Source organism: Suncus etruscus, chromosome 14, assembly GCF_024139225.1.
Source record: "Suncus etruscus isolate mSunEtr1 chromosome 14, mSunEtr1.pri.cur, whole genome shotgun sequence".
Taxonomy (NCBI): domain Eukaryota; kingdom Metazoa; phylum Chordata; class Mammalia; order Eulipotyphla; family Soricidae; genus Suncus; species Suncus etruscus.
This window is the reverse complement of record NC_064861.1, coordinates 86,961,841-86,969,371: the sequence shown is the minus strand read 5'-3', so window position 1 is coordinate 86,969,371 and position 7,531 is coordinate 86,961,841. Positions and strand designations below refer to the sequence as shown.

The 7,531-nt window shown below is 39.4% G+C and overlaps 1 non-coding gene across 1 annotated transcript; it reads right to left on the bottom strand.

Moving 5' to 3' along the window:
- Positions 1-1,727: 1,727 nt before the first annotated feature.
- LOC126028927 (small nucleolar RNA U3) lies at positions 1,728-1,941 on the bottom strand. Its single transcript, XR_007502600.1, has one exon. It is a non-coding gene; the product is annotated as a small nucleolar RNA U3 (small nucleolar RNA).
- Between the last annotated feature and the right edge of the window lie 5,590 nt (positions 1,942-7,531).

Genomic DNA, 7,531 nt, shown 5'->3' with positions numbered 1-7,531 from the left:
CCCCAACTCCTCTCAGCCTCTTCTTCACAAGGGGAGATAACAACCAGATGCAGCAGCAAGGTTCAGTCACACAGAAAATCTCTCTGACACTTACTCTCTTACTGCTCCCATTTCCTTTCTTTTGCTCTACTCATGTGAATCATTTCTTTTCTACTCTAAATATCCTTATGTTTATTCATGTCACTTAGTAATAGCATATGATCTCATTTCCTCCGCTTCCAAGTACTTAAGACTGCTGTGCTGTCTTTCCTGCCTTCCTCACAACCTGATTTCTTCCCTCTGCAGTGGTGCATCCTGCCCAATGTCATTAAAAGGAAGTACCAGAAAATTAGCCAAATTTAGAGGTATTTTCACAACTGCTGTTGATTTTCACATCTATGACCACATATTTCCTTCTTGTACTCCTTCACCCCCATGTATGAACTGCACCCAGACCAGGATTAGCATTTAGACCATACCCACTTCCCTTTCTTCAGACGACCCCATTATCTGTACCTAGAATTTCCTCCACTTGCCCTACTCCCCATATATCACACCCACATACTTATTAAATTTACTCATTTAAATTGGGCTCTCCTACAAATCACTTGTTTCTCTCTGTTTCCAGGTCATAAAAGACTATAAACTTCTCTTATTTATTTGTTTGTTTGTTTGTTTTAGGGTAATATGTGGTGGCACTCAGAGCTTTCTTCTGGCTCTACACTCAGAGATTATTCCTGGAGGAGATTGGGGAACTATAGGGATGAAGGGGATCAAACTCAGGTTGGCTGAGTACTAGGCAAGTGCCTTACTCACTATACAGAAAACAATCTATCTCTCTAGCCCTACTGAATCTTTTTATTTTCTCTTCATTGTCATAAACCTAAATAAACCCAAAACACCCACTGCTGAACCTTTAAATTGACTTTATATGACTGGTCTCTCTCTCATGAAAGGCTCCTGTCAGAGCCCTATTAAATTGAGTGCCCCAGACCAGAGTTAGATGGAGTTTCTAGGTGAGAAACTAAGAAATGGCCCAAATGCAGGCAGAAGTGAAACATCTCCACTGGTCCGGAGGACAAAGGCAGCACAGAATTCCAGTAGACCACATGTCCTGGAGCCAGACCTGGCCCTGGAGTTCTGCTCCTCAGTCCCTACTGTGTGACTATCAGCCAGTAATTTTTGATGCCTCTGTGCCTCTGATTCTTTACCTAGAAAGGGACTTTGTAGCCACATATTACACAGGGCTGTTTGTTCATGAGTTTTTCATGTGTGAAATGCATAAAAGACCATGAGAAAATAATAAGTGTTTACAGTCATGGCTACAGTCTCCCAGTCCCCAATATCACACATTTCCAAACTGTTCATATTTCTTTGCTTAGTTTCCTTTTGTCTGACTGTACACTTTTACTTGTAGATTCTATCCTATCATCTTCCTTCTCAGAACCTAGTCTGAGGTCAAGTGGATCAGAGGTACTGATCAAACAACTCCTCTCAGGCAATGACAGAGGTTCCTCCAAAAATCTGTTTATCTCCCTTTTAATCTTCATGACTTAAAACCTCAATTCTTGAAATTCTCTGGGTTCCATTAGCTTTTTGTCTTATCCTTGCCTCTTCCTTACTCTGCCTCAGGGGTTCACTCACATCTGTACTCTCTGCAGTTGTCCTAGTGCTTCCTCTAAAAGACAACTTTATTTCTTTTTTTTTTCTTTTTTTTTTCTTTTTTTCTTTTTTTTTTCTTTTTTTTTTCCACTCAGACTGCATCCTCTCCCTCTATCCCTTCCAAAGAAAGGGAAGAACGATCATCAATGGCAAAAGGCAGCCGCAGAAGCGACACCTAGAGCCAGCTTCACGCTCAGGAGAGGACGCTCTGACTCCTCCTCGTGGGTTCGGGTGCTCTACACGATCAGAGAAACTTCTCTAGTAACATACTATAGAAATGATCCCTGAAAGTATAGTCTTGACAACTTTATTTCTAAACAATCTTTATCAGGGGTCTCAAACTCGTGGCCAGGGGCCGCAAATGGCTCTCCGTGTAGGGAGCCAGATTCTCCCTCACAGTCTTGGCATAAGCACATCCATCTTGTAGGAAACTGCCATTTTCTAACAGGTCTGTCCTTTAGTTGAATTGTGTACGTTCCAACTGGCCATGAGTTGACGAAGATTCAAAGAACTACAAGGTCACACTCTTCTGGCTCAGGAAACTCAGACCTATAGATAGAGCATTTGGTGTGATAATAGGATATTCCCCAGGAAACTTGTATTAAATTAACAGGCACATGCCGAATCTTTTGAACTGAATGATGACGAATGTATGCTTGACAAATGTTTGCATTGTCCCCTCCTCCCTTTGTGTAAAAACTATATAAGTCTTGGCATTTCGAAAATAAATTGACGCCATAATCAGACTCCTTGGTGGTCCCCTTTTTCCCACCCTTTTCCTTTTCAGGTGCAGACCCTTTCCACCACCACGAATAAACTGAAGCTGTTGGCCGGCACACCTCCATACAACATTTTGTGGCCCTGCCCTAGAGGAATCTTTTTTTTTTGTTTTGTTTTGTTTTAGTTGTTGGGGTCACACCCCTCAATGTTCAAGGCTTACTACTGACTTTGCACTCAAAGATCACCCCAACTTTGCCTCCTGCGGCCCCCAGGTAAATTGAGTTTGAGACCCCTGCAAGTCTAGCTTATCTATTCTGCATAGAAAATGCGTTAAAGGGGCCGGAGAGATAGCACAGAGGTAAGGTGAAGAGATATCACAGTGGTAAGGCATTTGCCATACATGCGGAAAGACGTTGGTTCAAATCCAGGCATCCCATATGGTCCCCTGAGCCTGCTGGGGGCGATTTCTGAGTGTAGAGCCAGGAATAACCCCTGAGAGTTACCAGGTGTGACAAAAAACAAACAAAAAAAATGGTTAAAAGGGGCCTTCTGCCTATTTCAAGTAGAATCCTTTAGAAAAAAGAAAAAGCAGTTGAGTTAGGAGCCAGAATAGAAAGCCTTCAAACATAGGCCCATCGTTCTAGAAATCTGTAGGTACCAGTGTACAGGCATCACTAACACTTCACTGGAGGTTCAGTGTTCAGACAATGCTAGAGAGGGAAAGGGAGCACAACACAGGGAGATCCAATTTATTTTCATTTTCAATTAGCAACCTGCAGAAAGCAAAATTTCTCTTATCCCCAAGCCCAAAACACTCAAACACAAGCACACCCCACATATTTGGTAGATATCCTTATTCCACTCTATCTAGAACAAGACATAAAGAGAAAGGGAATACAAGATCCAGAACCAAATAACGAGGCTCCAGTCCACAACAGGCTTAACGATGAGAAAGAAAGGTCAGATGCTGGTCTCATTCAAGTCATAACTCTCTGTACTAGGGCCCTCTGCCCCGAGCAGCAATGTGGGGCTAGAACATGATCCTGGTCTCTCGCAGTGGGAGTTGCTGGTTGAATATTAATTAACTGCCCAGAAGTAATGGAAATGGAATCCTTTAATACCTCTCACTAACCTTATTTCCTAAGTTTCCTTGGGATGAGGACAATCAAAGCAATGTCTCCACTCTATGATTTAATACTTTTTCTTTTTTTTTTTCTTTTTGGTTTTTGGGCCACACCCAGCGGTGCTCAGGGATTACTCCTGGCTATCTACTCAGGAATAGCTCCAGGAGGGCATGGGGGACTATATGGGATGCCGGGATTCGAACCAACCACCTTAGGTCATGGATCGGCTGCTTGCAAGGCAAACACCACTGTGCTATCTCTCAGGCCCCATTAATGCTTTTTTTTTCTATTATAAGATGGTAGAAAAAATGGACAGTGGACAAAATGTGACACTTCAGAGACCACACAACAAACAGAAACTCAAATATTTTTTGTTTAAAGGTCAAAGTGTTTGCAGCATGCCTATATCCCTTTACAGTCTGAACTCTAAGACAGTTCAGCTTGCCCTATATTTATGACCCTATCTAACCCCAGAAAAACTTTTAAAATTAAAAATAAATCATTAAACTTGTAAGAGTTAGGATTAGAAAAATCAGGATGGGTGAGCATGAGCACAGTGGGCAGGGCATTTGCCTTATATGCATCCAACCTGGGACCAGCCCAGGTTCAATCCTGGCACCCTATATGGTCCCCAAGCCTTCCAGGAGCAATTATTGAGTTCAGAGCCAGGAGTAATCCCAGAGTACTACCACCAGGTGTGACAAATAAATAAAGAAAAAGAAACGTAGGAAAGAAAGGAAGGAAGAAAAGAGAGAAGGAAGGGAGGGAAGGAGGAGAAAAGGGAGGGAAGGAGGAAAGAAGGAAGGAAGAAAGGAAGAGAGAAAGGAAAGAAAGAGAAAGAAAGAAAGAAAGAAAGAAAGAAAGAAAGAAAGAAAGAAAGAAAGAAAGAAAGAAAGAAAGAAAGAAAGAAAGAAAGAAAGAAAGAAAGAAAGAAAGAAAGAAAGAAAGAAGAGAGAGAAGAGAGAAGAGAAAGAAAGAAAGAAAGAAAGAAAGAAAAGAAAGAAGAAAGAAAGAAAGAAAGAAAGAAAGAAAGAAAGAAAGAAAGAAAGAAAGAAAGAAAGAAAGAAGGAGGGAGGGAGGGAGGGAGGGAGGGAGGGAGGAAGGAAGGAAGGAAGAAAGGAAGGAAGGAAGGAAGGAAGGAAGAAAGAAAGAAAGAAAGAAAGAAAGAAAGAAAGAAAGAAAGAAAGAAAGAAAGAAAGAAAGAAAGAAAGAAAGAAAGAAAGAAAGAAAGAAAGAAAGAAAGAAAGAAAGAAAGAAAGAAAGAAAGAAAGAAAGAAAGAAAGAAAGAAAGAAGGGAAGAAGGAAAGAAGGGAAGAAGGGAAGAAGGAAAGAAGGGAAGAAAGAAGAAAGAAAGATCGGAATGAGATTGGAAATATAGCTCAAGAAATGGAGCACATGGTTTGTGTGCAGGAGACTCAGGTTCCCCAAGTACTGTTGGGTGTAGCCCCAAAACAAAAAATAAATATATGGAAGAGGTTGTGGGTTTGTTTGCTTCTATTGGTAGAACAAATTCCTGGCTTGTGTGAGGCCTTGTGTTCAAATCTTGGCACTGCATGGTCCCTAAGTCATACTTATTATGTCCCTAACCAATGCCCTCTCCCGCAACATCAACAAACGTAACTTCCACATTAATAACAACAACAAGAAAAAGCTAAAAAAAAAAAAAAAAACTTAAAGAGAAAGTAATGTAAGGCTTATGGAAGGCCAGTGTGGTTGGAGAATTATGAGCAAATATACAATGTTATAAGATATGAATAAAAGGTGGGGAAGATTCTAACAGTCCTATATTATTATAAGAGATTTGCCTAAACTAAACTTAAAAACAGGTTTCCAGGAGCTGTAAGAAAAGAGCACGAAAGGGCTGGAGCAGGGGTCTTCAAACTACGGCCCATGGGCCACATATTGTATTTATTCCCATTTTGTTTCTTCACTTCTAAATAAGATATATGCAGTGTGCATTGAAATTTGTTCATAATTTTTGTTTTTACTATAATATGGCCCTCCAACAGTCTGAAGGACAGTGAACTGGCCCCCTGTTTAAAAAGTTTGAGGACCCCTGGAGCATAGCACAGCAGTAGGGCATTTGCCTTGCATGAAACTAACCCAGGACGAACCTCGGATCAATCCTTGGCATCCTATATGGTCTTCCAAGTCAGTAAAGATTTCTGAACACATATTCAGAATTAACACCTGAGTGTCACCAGGTGTGGCCCAAAAACAAAAAAAAGAAAAAAAGAAAAGAGTATTAAAAGAGGAGTCTACACCAACATTTGGTTCTTTTAAAATAGGTCTTATTTTCCTTTTCAATAGATTTCACATTAGATTCACTGAGCTTTGGTTTTGTTTTGTTTTGTTTTGGTTTGGTTTGGTTTGGTTTGGTTTGGTTTTGGGTTTTGGGGGTTTTTTTTTTTTTTTGAGCATTTTTTTTTGGATCACACCAGGCAGTGCTCAGGGGTTACTCCTGACTGTGCTCAGAAATCACTCCTGACAGGCTTGGGGGACTATATGGAATGCCAGGATTCGAATCACCATCTGTCCTGGATCAGCTAGCTGCAAGGCAAATGCCCTACAGCTATGCTATCTCTCCAGCCAGAAGAAAAAAATTTTATATAAATAAACATCCTCAGTGAGGGGCCAGAGTGACAGCACAACAGGTAGGGCATTTGCCTTGCACACTGCTGATCTGAGTCCTATCCCTGGCATCCCATATGGTCCCCTGAGCCTGCTAAGAGTAATTTCTGAGTAAAGAGCCAGGAATAGTAACTCCTAAGTGTGAGCCCCACCTACCAAAAAATGCTCAAAAAAAAAAAAAAAAAAAAAAAAAAAAGCTCAGTGAATCTAATGTGAAATCTACTGAAAAAGAAAGAGACCTATTTTAAAAGAACCAAATGTTGGTGTAGACTCCTCTTTCAATACCCATTACCGTATCCCTTAGTTTTCTAGACTTGAAAATTATGGTTGTTTTAAGAATGCTCTATATGCAATCTAACCCTGGAAATCTTTCTTCAGTAAAGTTAACCCTCACTAATGATGATAGTCTACAACCTACTATACTATTGCTTAGGCCCCACAACTCAATTTTCAAGGTCATAATTCTGTAATTAGAGTAAGAAAGGATGAGTGACAGGAAGGTTATAGCAAATTCTGTATATAAGCAATGCCCTATTATCTTATTGACCCCCTAAGTCCCATGAGCCCAGGTCAGAGTAAAGCATTCTAATGAGGAGTGAAAGAATTGGCTCAGCATAAATCTGAGCTACTACACCAGGCACAGACTTCAAAGTGAGTTCAATTTATTTAAATCTGTTTTTATTTTATAAATGTATTTAAATCTATTAATTTATTTAAACTAATAATATGAAACAAGAATCAACATTTTTCAGAGAAAAAAGATGGAATCCAGACTCAGACTAGATTATATTAAATGTCTAGGATATGATCCAAAATTATTCAAAAAAGAATAATTAGGTCAACTTGACCCTTCATCAAAATAAAAGATCAACCCTGATTTGAGCAAAATATTGAATGAGAAAATAATGCCAAACACCTATTATTTAATGATGGAATGGAAAATATGCTAATAAGAAACGTTTATATATGAAACACCAACATAAGCATAAGATCTATTTAATTAGAAGTTAACATACATTTTACATGAGACAAATTTACAAGTAGATCTAACAAATTGAAATATAAAATTGTACATAACAAAAATAGTGATAACAAGGAAAGAATGACTAAACATGAACATAAATAATCTGAATTATTTACTTTCCTTTTATCCCACATGTATACATTCAGAGATATTTTGCTATTTTTAAGTGGGATTTCTTTTCCTTTTAAAGATGTCCCTTAAGTATTTATGGGTGGAGGCTCTGGTTTCCTGAAAAAGAATTCTTTTAGCTGTTAATAGTCTGAAAAGCCCTTTTTTCCTCCTTCAGATCTGAATTATGAGGCCAGGGATACTGTTCAATGGTAAAGTCCATGTCTTGTATACATAAAGATTTCAAAGGACATAGAGATAGCATGAATAGCTGGAGGACATA